The sequence below is a fragment of the Stegodyphus dumicola genome, chromosome 9, assembly GCF_044657685.1.
Source record: "Stegodyphus dumicola isolate Sdum_Otavi_A_Nest chromosome 9, ASM4465768v1".
NCBI lineage: Eukaryota > Metazoa > Arthropoda > Arachnida > Araneae > Eresidae > Stegodyphus > Stegodyphus dumicola.
This window is the reverse complement of record NC_140776.1, coordinates 130,192,953-130,214,292: the sequence shown is the minus strand read 5'-3', so window position 1 is coordinate 130,214,292 and position 21,340 is coordinate 130,192,953. Positions and strand designations below refer to the sequence as shown.

The window sequence follows — 21,340 nt, the reverse complement described above, 5'->3', positions numbered from 1 at the left end:
AGGCGGGAGACGGGAAAACGTTTAGTGTCCTCACTGGCACTCGAACCCTGAACATCTCGAATACTCGTCAAGTATACCCTAGTATGTTTCCACTTGCACCGAGAAACCATGCGGAAAGGAGGGAGAAAATATCTTATGACGGTTGTTTTGAAAGAAAACGGAATAACTTTTCATAAGTAATTATTCATAGTAACGATTTCATTAGTAATAGTTTGAAAATTTATGTTAATTATTAATGATATTTTACACCTTTCTCCCTGACTCCGAATCAAATATTAAAAACTGTAAATAATATACTTGTTACATGAAAATTTTAAACAGATGCTCACATGTAAAATTAGTAAACTGAAAAATAAATAGGCACTTTCTGATTATCTGCTCCCGATTTGAACATTCAGTAGAATTGCTCGTTTGCTTTATTTTCTAGTAAGCACCATGGAGTTAAGAAGTAATAGCGTTAGTTTCGTTCTTACCTCCAAGGTATAAACGCGGTTACGGTCAACCCCGTATGCGAGTACTGTACATGTGTTTTAGTACACCAGCGGCCGAATGTAAAGTCGCTGAACATTGGTAGTTCGGTCCGGGTCTTGAATCCCGGCGAACGGACTGGCTGCATGGGTGTTTTCGTGTTTTTCATCATGTGTAACGTGTATATGAGTCAGTTTCGCTTAGAAAGTCCTCCGGCATCCCTCTGCTAAGGTAGATAGCCTTAGTGTCCTTTGCCTAATTAAATAAACCAAATTAAGCAATGCACATGCATTGCAAGCACTCATCATCATCAATATTGCCGGGATATTGCTGTTTTGACGCAATGTTTCCGGCTCTAAACACTTAGGCCCGGAGGGCGCATGACGGTAGTTGGCAATGACAATTGAAAGGAGGCATCAGTAGTGAAAAGAGGGGGTTGACTGCAAGACGTCACAAGTGTCGCAGACGAAGTCAAGACCAGGAGATGCGATGACAGGGTGAAAATCGGACTTGTTCAGTTGTTCATAATAAAAGTTACACAAATATGATTATACAATACAATTTATTAGAATAATATAAATACATGCAAATAAAATCGAAAATGAATACATAAGTTATATACGGCTAAATAAGTCTATATACATATTTACAGCGACGTTGCACTCGTGATAAAGTTACGTAGGGAAGTTCGAGTCTCGGGTGAGAAAGGCCGCGAGTGGTCTGATACGTGCGTCTTCTGCAAAGATCTGATAATCGAACACTTTGAAGTGTTGCATATGTGGACATTTTCTCGCCTTTTCAAAAAACTTTCTATTGGCTTTATGAAGAAACTCTTCGACTCTGTCGATACGTAGGTCTCATTGGAAATATAAAAATGCGCATTAGTAATAACTCTGAGAAGCTTGTTCTGCGTAACTTGAAGTTTTTTCATGTCACTCTGAGTGTAGGTCGCCCAGGCAGGGGAAGCGTAACAGAAAATTGGCCTGATATTTGCCGTATAGATGTGTCTTTTCCTTCTAAGATCAAGTCTGGAGTTTTACCTATTAGCGGGAGGAGATTTTTGATAGTATAAGAGGTCTTCCATTTAATAGTGTGAATGTAGTCTTTCCAGGTAAATCTGTGATTTAAGACTACCCCAAGATATGTAGCCTTCTTAACTAGTGGTACTTCTTCATTAAAGATATTAATTTTCCTGTCTATAGGGATTCTAGAATGTTTTTTGCCGATGATAATTAACTGGGATTTTTGTCCGTTAATCGCTATTCACCATTTAGTACACCATTCCTCAATGGCTGGAATTTTTTCTTGAAGTTTTACCAATGCGTGCTCTTGACTATGTGACTTCACGGCAAGGGCGGTGTCATCAGCATAACATCCGAGGTAAGTATTGAGGTCGGCACTGTTGGGTAAATCATAAACGTAAAAAAGATACAAAATAGGACCAAGAATAGAACTACTCCGGCTTTCAGATACTTAGTCTCAGAGTGTTCATTTCCAAAATTTACAAAAAATTTGCGGTTCCGTATGAAGGAGTTGATAAGTAAGATGAGATCTCTGCTGAAATCAAGTGTGATGAGCTTGAAAATGAGCCCCTCATGCCAGACGCGGGCGAAAGCTTTCGCCACGTCTAACATGAGTAAGGCAACACTTTGATGTCTGAACAAAGCAGATCCAATGAATTCGCATAGACGAACAAGTTGTTTTGTCGTTGATAGATTTCTACGGAAACCAAATTGTTCCATTGGGTGCTTTTCCATATACGGCTCAATTCTTTTATAGATGACCCTTTCGAATATCTTACCTAGTCCTGGGAGTAGACTAATCGGTCGGTATCCCTCCGGTTTGGTGGCATCTTTTCCCGGCTTTGGCAGTAGAATGACTTTCGCCTTTTTCCATTTTTCGGGAAAATAGTTATTTTCCAGGCAGGCATTGAGGATGCTAACATATTTTGTGACCGTGTTAAGAGGCATATTCTTAATTGCAACATTCGTAATTTCATCTTAACCAGGGGATTTCCAGTTTTTCATCTTTCTTATAATGTTTCTAACCTCCATCGGAGATGTATATTCAGTGCGATTTTTGGCCCCGGGTCCTTCCAGCCAGTCTTTGAAAAATTGCCTAGTATTATAGGAGAAAAGTGGGTCACAAGGGTCTTGATTCGGCACGAATTGTTGCTCTAAGTGCTCTGCCATAAGGGCGGCCTTTTCCTTGCATGAAAGCGCGATTCTGCTGTTGCTATAAATTGGTTTATTGCAGGGGGCTTGCGTCTAAGGTTTCTCGCGAAAGACCAGAAATCATTTCCAGATTCATTGAAACTCTCGATTTTATTATTCCAGGCCTCATCCCGATGTTTCCGAATCTTGCATCTGATTTTATTATTCTGTTAAGTTCTTTCTTGACCCCTGGGTCCCAAGAGATATGCCACCTCTTTCTCAATCGGTTTCTCTGTTTAATTATATCTCTGATTTCTCTGGGTAACCGGAAGTTGTCTCTATCAACTGGGATTTTCTTGGTAGCACTGTTGTATGCGCCGAGGATATTATTGTTGAGAATTTCAATCTCATTATCAATGTCATCTTTATTCTTAAGTGAGCTAATAATTGGGGGTTCTCTAACAATTGGGTGTAATATTGCTGCCAGTCGGTGACTCTTTTAAACTTGTTTTCTTAGCATCTGTTAGTTCCTAAAATAGCAATAACCGGCACATGGTCAGAGGTTAATTCAACTTTAACGTCTAAATACATTGGAATGGCGGTATTTGTGAGCACAATGTCTAAAATGTCTCCTCTTCTAGGATTATTTGGGAGGTAAGTATAGTCTGCAGGTGCATAAAAATAAATAGGATAGTTATTAATAAACTCGAGCAGGACTTCGCCATTATTGTTAGTTCTTCGACAGCCCCATTCTGTATTTTTTGAGTTCAGATCTCCAGCCAGGATGATATGTTTATTATTTGGGAGAAGCTCAGTTGGTTTTTCTATGTCAAGTAGATTATTCGGTGGATTATACAATGCAATAAAATAGACAACTCCATAATATGGGAGTAGAACTGAGGCTGTAACTGCTTCATATCCGTTATCGAGATCCTCGCTGATGAGGCAAGATTGTAGGGTGCTTTTCACAAAAATCGCGATCCCCACCTCTATGACTCCGTCTGTCACATCTGTAACATCTATAGTTTGCGATATTCATATTGTAACAGGGAGTCGCAAACGTTTCTGTGATCAGTGCAACGTCAATATCATACACAAGTAAAAAGTTATGAAGTTCCGTAATTCTATTCTGGACGCTATGCGCGTTCCAGGTCATGAACTGAATAGGGGCCCGACTATTCCTGTATTGACGCAAGATCTAAAGTCTGTGTTTTAGCAGTTTCTGGACTGGTTTGAATAGTCTGTTTTGTTTGTTGTGTTAATTGCAAGAAGCCAACGCCTTTAATGATTTTTACTAGCTCTGCTAGATTAGCAAAAACTGTTTTTGCTTCATTGATTGTTTCCGAATAGAGTCCTGATGATATGGCCTGTGCATAACTTTTACCTTCTATGATGCGGTTTGAGTATGTTTTGTTTTTGACAGTATTATTTGTGCTGCTATTTGTTCTTGGGATACTTTTCACAACCCTTAAAGCTAGATGTGTGAGGTCCCCCGCAGTTCGCACAGACTAGGGGCTTATCAGGATTTTTCTGTCAGGGCATTCTTTAATTGAATGGCCTCCGCCACATCGGACACATTTCGGAACATAATTGCATCCGGCTTGGGTGTGATTGAAGCCCTGACAGCGAAAACACTGTATGGGGCCCTGTCTGCCTTTATACTCCACTACTTTGATTTTCATGTCACAGAGTTTGTATTCATTATAGATTCGTTTCGAGTCATCAGTTTTTGGTAAGTTACAAGAAACAATGGGAGTGGGATGACTTCCCCACCTCGTCGTTTTGACATTTGTTTGATTTCAATAATTTTGTAATTTAATTCCTCTAGTTCAGTTTGAATTTCCTCTATATCTGAAGTAGTAGTGAGTCCATTTATGACCACTTTTAAGTTTTTATCTTGAGGCAATATGTAGGAGTGGTGCTCAACTTTGAGCTCTTTGAGTACTTTAACCATGCCTCTATAACTTTCAGCGTCTCCTGCAATGACTTTTATGCCATCGTTCCTCAAGTTTTGTCCAATAAATGAGAATTTTTTGGTATGAAATACTTTTTTGATATTTCCCCAAGTCATGACATTTTCCTTAAGAATTAGTGGTGGGAGTTTTCTTTGCGTGTTACTCTCTGAATTTTGCGTATTACCTTCAGTGCGTTCATTATTTGTTATCGTCTGATTATTTGGGTTATCTTGATTTTCTGTTTCGCATACATTGGTATCCATGTTATTATCTGTTTCATTATCTTGATTACATTTTGCATGTGTTTGCACACTATTAATCGACTCTTGATCATTTGTGCTATTGCAAGCTTGATTAGCCATAACGATCGGTGAGATTATTTGTGTGTGCGTACTGAGTTTTACTTTTCTAGCATTTGGTTTGTGAGTTTTTGTTCTAACGGTCTGGTCACCTCTGCGGCGTTTAAATGGTTCTTCATCAGAACTTGTGTCTTGATCAAGCGTTTTTTCCTCGGTACTGTTAGTGGGATCATCATGTAAGTTTATTGGACTTCTGGCCCTGCTGTTTTCATCAAAGTTTTTACCTGTGTTAGATGCAGGTGTGTTATCATTGACATTATTACTTTGTTCTTTTAAAGCATTTACAATTTCAAGGGAGCTAAGCAGAAAATTGTAAAATGTTTTTTTCAATATCAGATAATTTCCCATCATTTTTGTCTCTGATTTTATCTAACTCCTTAATCTGATTTGTGTAAATTTCCACGAGCCTCCCCATGGTCCGCTACGCAGAAATAAACGCAACAATCCAAAATCCAGCTCCCATAAAAATGGAGCCTGCACCCCGGAATGGAGCCCTGGCTCGACAGCCATCTCCACAGAAGGGATGTGCAGGCGAAGAACACACGAAGCCCCTGACAGTCACCTGAAGTGAAAGCTTGGGGGTATGCAAGCACTCGTGGATTTGAACGCTTTATATTTAACTAACCGGCATCAACCAGCTATAAAAATATAAATATTGGCCCTACTGGATTTTTAATTTTTCGCATACGATTTCTTTTTTCTTATAATATTCTTTTTTTTACTATACACTGAACAGAATAAAACTAAAAAGACAAAATTAACCAAACAAACGTTTTTCGCAAATTCATAGAGTGGCTAATGAGTTGGAAACTTTTGGAGGGGGTTCGATTAATCAGAAAGTGCCAATAAAGGTATTATAATTATCTGAACTTTACTAAAGCTGCAATTTTATTTGAAATTATTTTATGTTTGAACATACATGCATACTATGTGGAATAAGATGATTCACATGCTATATTTCTAGCATGTGAATGTGTGTTTAATTTTTTTTTATTCAGAGTTTATTAAATTATTAATATTACACATTGACAGTCATCATTGCCACTGTGTTTTCTGCCACTCTCATGACTGTTACCAACTTTCTGACTGGAATTAGGTTTTATTGCATAATTGAACGATTTACTATTATTATTAGATATATGGTATATTATCCTTATTTTGCAAGCTTTCTAATTCCTTAACAAAGATCTGAATTTTAGCATTGTACTATTAGCATCTGCAACAATAGTTCTCAAAAGTTTTCTAAATTTTGCAACTTAGGTTAAGATTAAAATTTTAATGTACAGTTTTGGATGAACTTTCTCGTAGCAGATGTTCCAAAAATTTTTATGTTTGTGTAGAAAAGTATTAGCACAAATTTTAATTTTCCACATAAGTATGTCTACAAAAACTCTTCAGTATTAAAGATATTTAAAGAATCTTGTTATTGCTATTCTAATATTACACAATACTAAAAAACACTTTTAAAATGGTATTATTAAATGTAAATAAAATTTAAATTATTAATGTTATTATAAAAATATAGAGTGCTTTCTTCAGAGTTTAAAATGAGAGAAACATTTATAATTTTCTTAAACAAAAATTGAATCTGAAGACGGTATAGCCAATACCTAAAGTTCTGAAATATAAAGCGCAAGAATTCTTAAGCATTTTCGGTGACAGTGCTTGATAATGATATCTGATATTTAATTGGTTACACGAAATTTTCTCGTGAAGACTCATCTCCAAACTTAATTCATTTCCTTTATTTTTCATTCACCTTAATAACAGAAAAAAAAAAAAAAATCTGAAATGTTTCAGATTTTAAATTACGTCCAAAGGGGCGTTTTTTAACATTTTGTGTGTTACCTTTCTTTATTAAATATCATGTTCCTCGCACTTAAACCATAAGATCCAGTGCAACAGCAATATCGCAAAATAGTTTTAAAACGAGCATATCTTTAGAATTTCCGATACAGAGACTCACGCGCTGGAGATAAAAATGTTTTTTCGGCACACCGTTGCCATTGCTCGCTTTGAAATCCTTGAGTTTGTTAATCAAAAATTCGTCAAAGTTTTAAAAAATAGGAAATCGATCATAAAACAAATTTCAAATTTCAAATTTGGTCTTCCACATGCTCATATTCGTTGGAGGATTACGTTATTCAAAATTCGATGACTCTATGTACCGTTGTTTTATCACAATACGAGAAATATACATACATTTATGCAGATTCTTCATTATTTAATTTCTTCAAATATAATGAGGACTCTAACATTTTGTGGCAACAGTTTGAAAAGTGAACCGATATTTATGAGTCCGACGCAAAATGCCAAAACGAAAGTAATAGTCCTTCGGGACTCAAATCCCTTTGGACTAAAAAAAAAAAAAAAAAAAAAAAAAAAAAAAACCTGAAATATTTCAGATTTTAAATTACGTCCAAAGGGGCGTGTTTTTTTTTTTTTTTTTTTTTTTTTTTTTTTTTTTTTTAAGTTTAGTGTGGCGATTTTTATTTATTAAATATCATGTTCTTTGCACTTAAACCATAAAATTTAGTTCAATAGCAGTGTTGCGAAATAATTTTAAAATGAGCATATCTTTAGAATTTCCGATACACAGTTTGACGCGCTGGAGATAAAAAGTTTTTTTTTTTTTTATTTTTTTATTTTATTTTATTTATTTATTTTTTTTTCCCGTAGAGTGTTGCCATTGCTCGCTTTTAAATAGTTGAGTTTGTTACTCGAAAATTCGTTAAAGTTTTACAAAATATGAAATCGTTAATAAAACAAATTCCAAATTTCAAATTTGGGATTCCAGATACCCATATTCGTAGTAGGATTACGTCATTCAAAATTCGATTGTTCTATGTACCGTTGTTTTATCACAATACGAGAAATATACATACATTTATGCAGATTTTTCATTATTTAATTTCTTCAAATATAATGCAGGACTCTAACATTTTGTGGCAACAGTTTGAAAAGTGAACCGACATTTATGAGTCCGACGCAAAATGCCAAAACGAAAGTAATAGTCCTTCGGGACTCAAATCCCTTTGGACTAAAAAAAAAAAAAAAAAAAAAAAAAAAAAAACCTGAAATATTTCAGATTTTAAATTACGTCCAAAGGGGCGTGTTTTTTTTTTTTTTTTTTTTTTTTTTTTTTTTTTAAGTTTAGTGTGGCGATTTTTATTTATTAAATATCATGTTCTTTGCACTTAAACCATAAAATTTAGTTCAATAGCAGTGTTGCGAAATAATTTTAAAATGAGCATATCTTTAGAATTTCCGATACACAGTTTGACGCGCTGGAGATAAAAAGTTTTTTTTTTTTTTTATTTTTTTATTTTATTTTATTTATTTATTTTTTTTTCCCGTAGAGTGTTGCCATTGCTCGCTTTTAAATAGTTGAGTTTGTTACTCGAAAATTCGTTAAAGTTTTACAAAATATGAAATCGTTAATAAAACAAATTCCAAATTTCAAATTTGGGATTCCAGATACCCATATTCGTAGTAGGATTACGTCATTCAAAATTCGATTGTTCTATGTACCGTTGTTTTATCACAATACGAGAAATATACATACATTTATGCAGATTTTTCATTATTTAATTTCTTCAAATATAATGCAGGACTCTAACATTTTGTGGCAACAGTTTGAAAAGTGAACCGACATTTATGAGTCCGACGCAAAATGCCAAAACGAAAGTAATAGTCCTTCGGGACTCAAATCCCTTTGGACTAAAAAAAAAAAAAAAAAAAACTAGCTCTGTTATGTTCGAAATGGCATCTCCAACGTAATTGTGCCATCAATAATAAGAACAAAGCTCTCCAGTGGGTACAATTATAGTCAATTAAAATTCGTTTCTTACCTCTCAGCAACCTATATACATAGGTAAAAGAAGCAATGTTAATTAAAATTTCGATAGCGAGTTTTAAGCGAATAATCACGACCTGAGATCCACCCCCAAAACACGTTTTAGCTATTTTTACAGTAATATGTGTGAATGTGTGTGGCAATTTTTTCGTCCACGAATAATCTTATAAGGTAACTTCCAAAAATTTCCCTTTTCCGTATTTAAGCTCTTTGATATTTATATATAAAGAGTTGATTCGATTTTTGGATAAGCCCAAAACAGTTTTTTAATGGGCAACCAGAAATGGTATTTTACTTGAAGTCCATAATAGTTTTTTATGAATTAATTACCCATCTTCTGCTAAAGCTGGAATGAAATTCATATACCCAATAAATACTAACGAATGCGCCCTGATTTTTGCAATTTATAATCCATTCCTATCAAATAAATTAATTTGGTAACTTTACTTTACTGATGAGTGAAATATCCAAATCGTTATTAGCCATGCTTGATATCCTGCGACGTACAATGCACTTAGACAAGAGGAGGACAGTGTGCTGATGGATTAAATGATGTCATACATTTGTTTTTGTCAATAGTAAGTGACAGTTTCTTTTTAAACGACCAATAAGCTAGCTGTCAGAGACAGGCGTTTCTATAATCTACTTTCTATATCTATCTTTTCTATAATTTCTACAATCTTTCTACACGCAACAGCATTTCATAAGGAACGTACCGAGGAAAGACATACTGAGCTCTTTCTACTCGGTGAAAAATCTAGAAATTAATTAAAGACTTCTTAAAAGTATTTTGTTCTTGTTTCTAATCCCAGAAGTGGTCCAGCATTTAAAAGTATTTTACTTACGTTTTAGAGATGAAATTTTGGTTTTGTACGATCCTACTGTAATGCGACTTTTGAATGACAATTTTTTTTTTTTTTTTTAAAAATTCAGTTAAATTTGTAAAGAACTTTTCATGCGTTGCGTGTTTTCTTGGTGTAACTGGCAGCATGTCCGATTAGCATCGGAGGATTCAGAATTTTAATTCCAGCAGAAGCAAAGCAGTTTTTCTCACATTTCTTGTTTCAAAAACCAAATATAGTGGCTTTCGACTATAATATGCTTAACTCACATGGTCTCTTTCTCTATCTCCAAGCATTGTGTAAGAGGGTAGAATGTAAGGAATTATAGCTCCGATCGTACCCCGATCTAACTGCTAGCATGTTCGGCTAACAACTGAAAGATCAATGATTAGTATCTTGAAGAAGGCACAGCCAATAATCTCAAACTTCTTGCTTTGTAAAAAGTTTTTGTTGCTCTACATAGGGTGTTGACTATAATTCGTCCTTCCTGCCTTTGAATGACTGGGTCTTATTCCCCTCCCCTTAGCTACCCTTTAAATGAGAGAGAACATGATAAGAATTTTCGCCTTCTTTTCTGTACGTGATCTCGTGGTGTAACTGAGAGCCCGTCCGCCAAGCATCGGATCCAGAATTCGAATCCCAGCAGTCTTCGTGTTTTCTGTTCCAAACGTAAGGGTAATACGTATGGAATTCCTAATAAGCCTAATACGTATGGAATACTACTATACGTAAAATGGATGTCAACACTTAACATTGTATCTGGAATTCTAAAAGTATGCTGCTTTAAAACTTTAAACGTAATTTTACTGTTGAACTTTATGTGGTATAAGTGCGAGGAAAGCGATGTTTAATAATACAGTTAAAAAGTTTTAAAAAATGTGTTAAGAAGAGTGAGTGTAAAAGCAGGTTACTAAACTGCGAGATCAGCGAAGGATAAAACACTTTAACAAACTCTATGGTGCGTCTTCTGATGCGAGTCAGAGTTTTCTGATTCCTTTCAGATATTTTTTCTTTTCTTTAGCCCAAACGAGCTATTAGTCTCGAAACGCGATTTCTGGGTGGTCCACTGTAAATGCGTTGTTTCACTTTTCATTTAAGGCTGCTGCCACTTAGGAAAACCTAAAATATTAGTCTTTCATATTTTATCTGTCTTCTACTGATAAAAGCAATAGATGCAGTTCCTAAAAATATTATTTTTTTATCAGATTTATTTAAATGAAAATACATTTAATTCATGATACATCTAAAACATTAAATACTTTTATAGAATTACATTACATATATTTTCAACTTTTGGAATATACAGAAGATACCAGTATTTAACGTTCCCATGTAAGTCTAAATCTGGTATCCTGTAAAAGGATACCCTGCAAAAGTTTTCCTATTCTACCTGGGCTATTAATAATCTCTACTGATAAATTATACTAAACTTTAAAAGAGTCCTTTTGGGCGAACGTTAAAATGTGAACTTTTTCAGATTTTATTATTATTATTTTAAATTTTAATGTTGAAACGATTTTTTTTTTTTTTTTTTTTTTTTTTTTTTTGTGTGTGTGTGTGTGTGTATTTTATTTCAGTTAGTTTATAGTGAACAAATACAAATTACATTCTTCGAAGTTTCACAATAATTTTCAAAACTTGAAGAGTTTCAATATATCGCACGTTCGAGATCGTATATTTTTCCTTTTTTGTCACGTGGACTGTATTGTTAAAACGTTATCCAAGAAAGATTCCTTTTTAAAGTAGATAATCCTCTCGTGTTTTAGTTTAATGATTTAACCGACTAATCATTATTCCTTCCCAGTTTTTGCGCGGTTTTCTTTAGAAAGTTTTTTCTTAGCATTTTATTACTATGTAGTTTCTTCACAGCTCGTATCCAGTTGTAAGATCTCAGTTTTGTATTTATAAAAAGAATTAAATTATGTAATTATGTAACTAGAACACGGTGTTATTTTTATTTCATGATTTGAGTTCTTGATATAACTGATTTCGAATAAGAGCTTTCAGTATCGTTTGTACACTGGTCATCAGAATTAAAGGTTAATGACAGAAATAAAACGTTATTGATACTTAACGGAAACTTATTGATAGAAATTTGTACAAAAGCGTTAGTTAACATAAATTACAATATTTGGCAGTTAAATATATAAATAATATATAATAGTTAAATATACAAATATTATATAAAAATTATAAATTAAAACAAAATATAAATTAAAAATTATATTATATTATAATTTTTAATTTATATTTTGTTATATTATTTGGTTTATAAATTAAAACCAAATTTATGGAAATTGGAAAATGATGGAAAAATTAAGAAAATTTTCTTTAATGTGGTGTATACTCACCTCGAACAGGTATTTGTACCTCACATTTTGATTCCATAGACTTCAACAAATTGTTGACCAAATCTTGTGGAATTGCACGCCGTTCTTCTAAAAGTGCAGTCTTCAGCTCCTGGAGTGTCTGAAGAGGAATTTGGTGCTGTGAGATTCGGCGCCCTAAGGCCTCTCATACATGCTCAGTCGGGTTCCAGTCGGGTGAGTTAAGGTAACCAATCCATTTGGGTGAAAGCGTCTGTTTGCAAGTATTCTGACACCACATATGTTCGATGAGGCCGAACATTTTCATCCATTAGCAAAAACTATGGGCCTACAGCACCCCTAAACAGTCTAACTTGGAGTTCCAATATACCTCGTCCAAATATCTCCGAGCAGTTACGAAACCTCCTTGAAAGATATGCAACTCGGATATCATGCCATTTGAAATGAATTTGCATATGAAAGATATAATGCCATTTGTCATGATTTCTTCCCAAACTATGTAACCGGGGTCGCCGAAACGGGATATTTCACGGAAACGGGAAGGCAAGTTGAATGTTCCTCCTTCTCTCCAGATCAAAACATGTCTAAAATCACTGTTCGGACTATATCTGGATTCGTCAATAAACAATACTCGGGCTCAGTCGTCTTGGCTCCATTGAACATGAAGACGGCACCAGTTTAAATAGGCCCCTCTGGGAAGCTAAAGTGAATGGAACACAAACGGTTGGTTTCTCGCATACAGTCCAACTTCGTCAAGCCTTCGTGCAGCAGTAGAAAGGCTGATTCGAGGTTTTGTGGCAGACTGAAGGCCAATAAAACCAAACTTTTTGTAGTCGCTTCGTGGTTTCTTCGAGTCGATAGCGACAGAAAACGGTCTTCTGATGCAGTTGCTGTTCTTGGACACCCTTGACAGGCTGTCTACCAACTGATCCAGTGCTTAAAAATCGGCTCCAAACTCTTGATATGAGAGATATTCAAATCTTGGGTGACCTCCATTTGTGTTTGACCTCCTTCGATTAAACCAATTATTTTTTCACTTTTGATCTTCATTATGCCTTTCAGCCATAATTGTTGAATGGTGATCACTCTCAGGAATCACATTCGCTTTAAACAACATTACAGACCCTGAATTCCAATATGCGTCCATTACGGATCACATTGTCAATTACCAAATTTAGCACATTTCCAGCGCTAACGTATACACTGAATTTCAATTTTATACTCAGTTGCATTTAATTAACATAAATAATTACAGCATTGGGCATTGGTTGCAACATTAACTTATTGAGCATATTATTTCTCATTATCCTTTAATTTTGATGACCAGTGTAGATCAGCAGTACGGTTATAAAATTCAGTTTCATTATTTAAAAATTAATATTATAAATTTTTTATAGTCTTTTCTGAAAAACTTCGATTCCAATAATAATGATAAATTTCAGAATTTGGCAGCATGATTAACATTGTATTTCTTTATATATTTATTGCACAAAAATATCAATTAGTTTCAACCCGTAAAAAATTAAAAACTTATTATTAATTTCTGCAAACAAGATAGCTAAGAATTCAGCACTTTATACTCGCATCAGACTGAAAAATTCTTAAAACTTTAATAATATTTACTACACTTTTAAATTAGGAAACAATTCAACTTTGAGTTGATGCGTTTTTTAAATGTATTTTATGAGAAATTGTGTCCATTTCAAGGTAAACACGTGTCTGTGTCTTGGATATCAATCAAAAGGAGAATTTTACCTTAATTCCAAATTATCTTCCTCCTCTTTCTATAATTTTTATTTAAATTTTTATTTAAATTCTGCATAATAAATTAAGGAACACAGAAGGTCTTTTTTTAATTTCTAAGGAGAACAATTTCTTGTTAAAATTAAAATTCTACTTACCTCTTTAACAAATTAGACCCCATTAGCCATTTATTTGCATTCCTTTTGAGATTACCTGTTTCTAAAAAAAAAAGTACAAAATAATTTTTAATCCGTAGTTTCCACTGCCATTTTACAAGGTCAAGCGCACAAAGCAATAATTTAGAATATAAAGCTTTATTATTACAGTTTATGGATTTCTGATACGCTCGCGAAATTTACGTAGACTGCGGCTGTTCTGATGTATCTAAAGGCTAATTTCGCTTGAGCCTTTAAGCCACTAATTTTGGCGATATTTCGCCCAAAGAAGGGAAGTATTTTGTAACGGAAAAGAGATGTTTTTTCAAAATTAATAAGCACGTTTTGCGAAATGGTAAAATGCGACAACCGGAAAAAACTTGAAAGTTAATTTACTGATTTCTAGCTCTAAATTATAATAAGATTCATAAACTTTTCATCTTCTTTGGGGGTCAATGTGCATATCCATTAGTAAACTGAAATAGAATGTTAATTATGCTAAGTTTGAATAAGCGCGATATAAATGCAACGCCATGGATTTCATTGGCTTGCATAGCTTTTACTTGAACTAGACAACTAGAATTGTATATCCGCTGTACAGAAATAGGAGCGTTTTGATGCTGATCGAAGATTGAGTCCTCTAAATCTGCAAACTAACTTTTGTACATTCACATTTCCAAGATAAGACTACTTCCTAAAAATGATGATATTTAAGAATTTACTTCTATTTTTTGGAAGATTCTGCAATATTCTCTTTCCTTTTTTAACTGGAAAAGGTTGCAGAACAGACAATAGAAAATAAATTAATTTTAAAAGTACATGAGATTTTAATATAATGTTAATATATTCATCAATTCATCAAATGTGCGTTTTTAATTAAATTGCTGGAAGGAATTTTCTTACCACATGTATTGGCGAAAAAAGTTGTGTGATGTTTGCGTGGCAACCCTTGAAGACACTGTCACGAAATGACACTATTCACTCAACTCTTGTTATAGGTTTTTCAGAAGCTGGTGGGGAGCAGGTTGATTTTTTTGAGTGCGTGCTTTGGTGATCAACGAAAGATTCCTAAATATCGATCCGCTTTAATTGCCGTTACTAGTTAAAAATGGATTTAAACGCAGGAAAGAAAAAGTTTCAGGTGCAGGAAAAACAGCTGAAAAATTTATGATCACTTACCTTCATCAAAAATTCCATTAAGAATCATATTCATTTCTAATGTATTATTCCAAATATTTATTTCTACTCAACTGTTTTCTGTAAATTTCCATCCGGCTTTTTTGAGAAATTATAGGCAATAAAATCTGATTTCAGATTAGGAAATAAAATACTTTATGCTGAGTATTTCAAAACGATCGAAAGGTTAAATCTATATCAAATGATTTCTGATAAATCCGTAGCTCCTCTTTGTGGGATAAATAAAATAAGAAAGATTTTTTGAAAACAATAGATTTCTGTCATGTAACACATAAGCCGTATTTACTAGAGTATTTCCCCCTTTTTTACTTCTTTATACGAAGTATTGTTATTGCGATAAATTTGGGGTATCATTATTTCAACGGAAATATCTATTTTGTCCGTTCCTGAATCCCTTTGAAAGATTTTTTTACGTGACATCTGTACACACAGCGAGAAAAAAGGACTTTTTTTTCCAAAACAGATTGCAAAATGGATTTAAAATAGATTCACAAGGGATCTTTCTCGTGATGTCTGTACGTAGGTATGTATCTCGCCTCAAAAACGTTCAACCGTAGAGCGTTAAATTTTGCATTTGGAACTACTATAACATCTAGTAATACACCTCTCTTTTAATAAACGTGTAAAGTTTGCCCAGAAGGAATATTAATTTCGTTTTGGCATTTTGCTTGATTCACTATAAACGGAAAATCACTTTTTAAATTGTTGCCACGAAATATTAGAGTCCTGTATTACATTTAAAGAAATTACATTATGATGAATCTGCATAAATGTATGTATGTTTCTCGCATTGTGATAAAAAAACTGTACATAGAGCCATCAAATTTTGAATAGCGTACGTCTCCACATGAATATGGCCATCTGGAAGACCAAATTTGGAATTAGTTTTATAATCTATTTTATATTTTGTAAAGCATTTATGAGTTCTTGATTAAGAAACTCAACAGTTTCAAAGTGAGGAATGGCAACACTGTACGAAAAAAAAAATTATCTCCAGCGCGCGAGACTGTGTATCCGAAATTCTAAAGCTATGCTCTTTTGAATATTTTGTGATATTGCTGTTGAATTGAATTTTATGGTTTAAGTGCGAAGAACATGATATTTAATAAATGGTACTATTCCGTTAGAGCGGCTTCAGCTAAAAATGAAGAAAAAAATGCTATAACAAGGCGGCAAACATCGTGGCTCGAGAAATTAACATTTTATATATTGATGCTCGAAATTTCTAGTTTTTGTTTGAAATATCATCTCACTATTTTTTTCCTTGCCGTATTTCGTTTACATTTTTTTAGTACGATGGACTACACAATTTTGCAGTTATTTAATGATGAAGAGGCTGCAATAAGATTCCTTCAGGACAAAGGAATCATGAGATATCTAATTAGAAATAAAAAATGTTTTTAAGAAATTACGATAGCTGGACTCAAGTAAAATCATTTTCCCTTTTTTTTAATAATTACTGTTTTAGGCGGTTACCCGCGCAAGCCGCTATTATATATAAAAACGACATTCTATCGAAGCTTGAATTTTTAGCCCAAAGGGCTATTAATTTCGCTTTGGCATTTTGTGTTGGTTCACTATAAATATCGGCTCACGTTTCAAATTATTGCTACCAAATATTAGAGCCCTGCATTATATTTAAAGTAATTAAATAATGAAGAATTTGCATAAATCTAAGTATTTTTCTCGCGTTGCGGGAAAAGAAAAAAAAAAAAAAAAAAAAAAAAAAAAAAAGGCACCTATGAGACATCAAATTTTCAATTAGTTGTCTTCCACTAGAATATGGGATTCTGGAAAAGCTTGGAATTTGTTTTATTATCTATGTAAAACTTTAACGAATTTTTGATTAAGAAACTCAACGATTTCAAAGCGAGCAATGGCAACATTGTACGAAAGGGGGGGGGGAGAATTATCCTCTCCTTTGTTTTTATCTCCACAGCGCGAGAGACTGCCTATGGGAAATTCTACAGATATGCTCCTTTAAAAATTATTTTGCGATACTGCTGTTGAATTGAATTTTATGATTTAAGTGCGAAGAACATATTTAATAAATAAATGTAACACAGAAAACGTTAAAAAAACGCCTTTTTGGGCGTAATATAAAATCTGAAAGCTTTCAGATATTTATTTTTTATCTTTGATAATTGTTTTCATTGTTATTTTTTGTTGTATCAGTTCTTTTTGAGTATCCAGTGGCACAGCAAAAAGCCAGTGTATCATTTTAAATTAAAACAATACCGACAATTTTGTCAAGAGTATCGCCGACCATAGTATCCCATTATAACGACGGAGTTGGTGATGGTTGTTTTTAAGAAAAGCACAACACATTTATACAAAGACTAGTTATTTCTTTTTTATTTTACTTACTTTGTAGAATTCACATGCACAAAAAAGACATTAAAATCTACAAAATTTGAATTAACTGTACATTCAATCAAGAGCATCCATAATAATCCATCATAAAACCCTGTAGTTAAAAAAATAAAAATAGAAACTACAGAAAGAAAATTAATATTTGAAACATATTTCTCCAAGCAAAATTTTAACCAAACACGAGATAAATAATTTTAAAATGAAACTAACTTAACATCTTGACAATAAATAAATTAAATTTAAAAATAAAATTCAAATGCTTGTTCTAATAAAACAAATAGGTTAAGAACTATTCCGTGGTCTAACTAACTCCGTGCATAAGAAATATACTTTAAATATAAGATGGCTACCTCTACTTTTGACATATGCTGAATTTACAGGTAAAAACCTTCGGGTGATATTTTCAAAAAGTGCAAGGTGGTAACAATAACAAACATTATGAAACTTTTTTTGAACTTGTACCAGGTCGCTCTCTAATTCCATCAATGCTCATTACTGGTAATTACTAATTGCAACTTATGAAAGTATACTTCTTACAAATTTCTGCGTAAGTCCAATATCATGGAACAATTTATTTTCAAATAACACAACATTAACTTATGCATATAATATTTAAACACTATGCGCAGCTTGAATATAATATGGTGTTATTTTTAAAATTATAAAATCTAATATTGACTGTTACATAAGTACATTTTAGTGACATACAACTCCTGTTATCTGAAAATGGACAGCTAATATCTGGAAAACTGAAATTTCATTTTATGCTTTTTATAAATTTAAACAAATAATACACTGTTGGCCATTAAAAACTGCAACATCATGAAGGCATCACCAACCAAACCTCAAATTTACATGTTGGTATATGCGAATAATTATCATTCCAGCGCATGCCCATAGCATATTGAGCACAAATGGAAAGACTGCGTAGCGGGTTTCTCATTAGGAAATCGCATTTGAATGTTGGTTGTTTACGCAAGGGTCATGTTATTCCTTGTAAAAGAAAGACAATCTTCTACCAACACAATGTCGGAATTCGACTGCGGCAGGATCATGGCTTATCGGCACTGCGGTTTATCATTCCGCAACATTGCTCCGTGTTGGTCGGATCTCTGCAGCAAATGTGGAATCATTGGTTCCCATATTGAACGCCTTGCCTTATCTCAATGTCCGAGAGGACAGACATGATGTCCCCTCGCCCTTGCGGGATTGTACAGCCTACAACATGTGCCCTCAGTCAGGAACTCGGCTTGTGTGCAGGAAGACAAGGATAATGCGACGACACAAACAGTGTGACAATGTCAGCACGGCGATCATTACTGTAACTTTCTTTGAGGCTGTAGTAGAGACAGGCGTGCCTACAATTGTACGACGGACAACGGCACTGGACACAGGAATGGAACCGTTTTTTCCAATAATATCGTATTTCTACATAGAGTATCACGATGGACGTACTCGTGTGTTAAAGCACGGAGGAGAGCGAATTGTTGCCAGTTTGCATTCACCATCGTCATCGTCACAAGCACTAGGCATGCTGGTATGGAGGTACCATACGATACACAACTCGGTCACCTCTTCTTTGTACAATAGGTAATGTTAAACAGATATTGTTACATTTCTGATGTGATACGGCCTTTCGAGCCCTATGTGACACCCCTTTTCAGCAAGGTAATGCACGATGGCACGTTGCTTGTGCTGTCCTGCCCTTCCTCGATACAGAGGATGTTCGACTCATGCCTTGGCCAGCACGTTCTTCAGCAGATCTCTCACCTATTGAGTACATCTCATCATGGGTTGCTGAGAGACTGGCACGCCACACCCACCAACAACTACGATTGATGAACTCTGGCATTCAGTTGCAACTGCACGGAATGAAGTACTTGTATCTGTCATCCAAGTTCAACTCGATGCCCAACCGGATTACAGCAGTTGTTGCTGTCAGAGGTGGCAGTTGTGCGTAATGAATTCTGTATGCCGAATATATATATACAATAAATAGGATTCTTACCTACACATATATACAATAAATAGGTCTACCTGTATATGTATATATATGGTAGGAGTTTAATTTAATTTCCTAATAGTTATTTTTATTTTTAAACATGCTTTCCTTTAATTCCTTATTTCCACCTACAATTCCCTGCCAGAATGAGTTTTCAGGATCGCTTTTTATGCAAATGAGGAAGAACCAGCATTTAAGTAAAAGTCTCGGTCATTTCAGTAGAACAGCTTAGAAATTCTTACTTACGCGTGTTCTGCCTTCTGATAACGTCGTTGCTTTAAGCCTAATTTTACAACGTTCGGTCGTATCGTTACATGCATGCTAGTATTCACCGGTGAGCTTTAAATAAGGGCCAACTCTGTTAGTTATTTCTGTGCAGCTTCGGCTAGATTTAGTTTAGTTAACACGAGATTAGTTTATTATTTTCTATCTTAAGCCCAAATGGAGGCTTCTTCTAAGCCTGAGAGGGGCCATCTGTGAATCATTATTGAGTTGAATAAAGAGTAAATTTAACCCTTTTTTGGACTTTCATTTATGTTAGCAAACTCTGCAATAATTCACTACACAGTTCATAAGTATTTGCCAAAGACTACAAATTTAGCTAGATTATATATATCTATTAATTTTATTCTGATTTTAATTTTACATTGCTCGGAGTTGCAATTACTTTTTAACACCCTAATGTGTTTTTCAGCGGACGTGTCGGGAAAAAGGAACAGAGCAGTGAAGCTCCAAAAAAGATTTATTCGGGAATATTCATGTTTTTTATAAAAATTTTTTCGCATTAAACAAGAGCTTCAATGGTCTGTTTCGGCGAAACGCGTAATGGTATTTAGCCTAGTTCGACACTCAGTCATTTTTCCCTTGAAAAGCCTGTTGAGGGTATGAGGGGGTTAATTTACCATTTTCCGCTTTGTAATTATTGTATTTTTGCAATTTATGTTTTCATTATAATTTTTGCATTTTATGTATTGGCATTTTTTAGTCCATCTATTTTCTATATCTATTAACTTTTCATATATATATTTTTTTTCCGTCAATCTATTTTTTATGTGTGTTAACTTTTCACATATCACAACGGTCAGATTAATTTTTTCGTGCATTAGCATGTCTTCCAACATTAATTTTGGCAATTTTTTCGCATGTTTACAGTTTTTTCAGTTTTTTCAGACAAAAATTTCTTTTAGTTCATATTTTAGTAATACAGCGTTGAAATATTTAGTGGAGCTACAGCTCCTGGTAACTTTTTAGCAAGATCGCTGCAATGTTTCTACCTACTACTATTATTTCATATCTTTTTGCAGCATTATGCGCAAAAAATTTTTAAGACCAAATAGGTCTTACGTCTAATTACTTGTTAGCTTTACAATTTCTTTTAAATGATATATATATATAGAGAGAGAGAGAGAAAGTATATATACAATAAGTAGATTCCTACATATACACAATAAATAGGGCCTACCTGTATATATAACCTATACATATACACAATAAATAGGGCCTATCTGCCTACTTGTATATATATATTTAATAAATAGGATTCTGCTTTTTGCTTTCTTTCCCTAGAGTAGCAATTTTAATGGTCAGCAGTGTAGATATGCTTAGATTTGTACAAGTTGGCCACCTAATACTTCTTAAAACCTCTAGAATTATAAGCATAAAAATTTACAAATATACACTGTGTCCATAAAAGTCTTTACCTGGCCTTTATTTTTACAACCATTGATCATATGCATATATTTCCAGTTACAGAAATGTTTTAATTATAAAAATATTCATGTTTTCGCATTTTCAATTTAAAATGATCAGTTTAATAAAATTATGAAATACCACTCTTTATATGAACTTCTGGTTACTATATTTATATTTAGGCAAATTTTACAGTCATTATAAAAAACAAAATACAAAAA

The 21,340-nt window shown here is 33.8% G+C and overlaps 1 protein-coding gene across 1 annotated transcript in view; it reads right to left on the bottom strand.

The window, feature by feature from the left end:
- Positions 1-14,256, bottom strand: part of LOC118202893 (uncharacterized) — an 84,452-nt gene extending 70,196 nt beyond the window's left edge. The window contains exon 1 of the mRNA XM_085824545.1: positions 13,862-14,256. The gene's annotated coding sequence lies outside the window, so the exon portion shown is untranslated. The remainder of the gene's footprint in view (positions 1-13,861) is intronic.
- Positions 14,257-21,340: the final 7,084 nt, after the last annotated feature.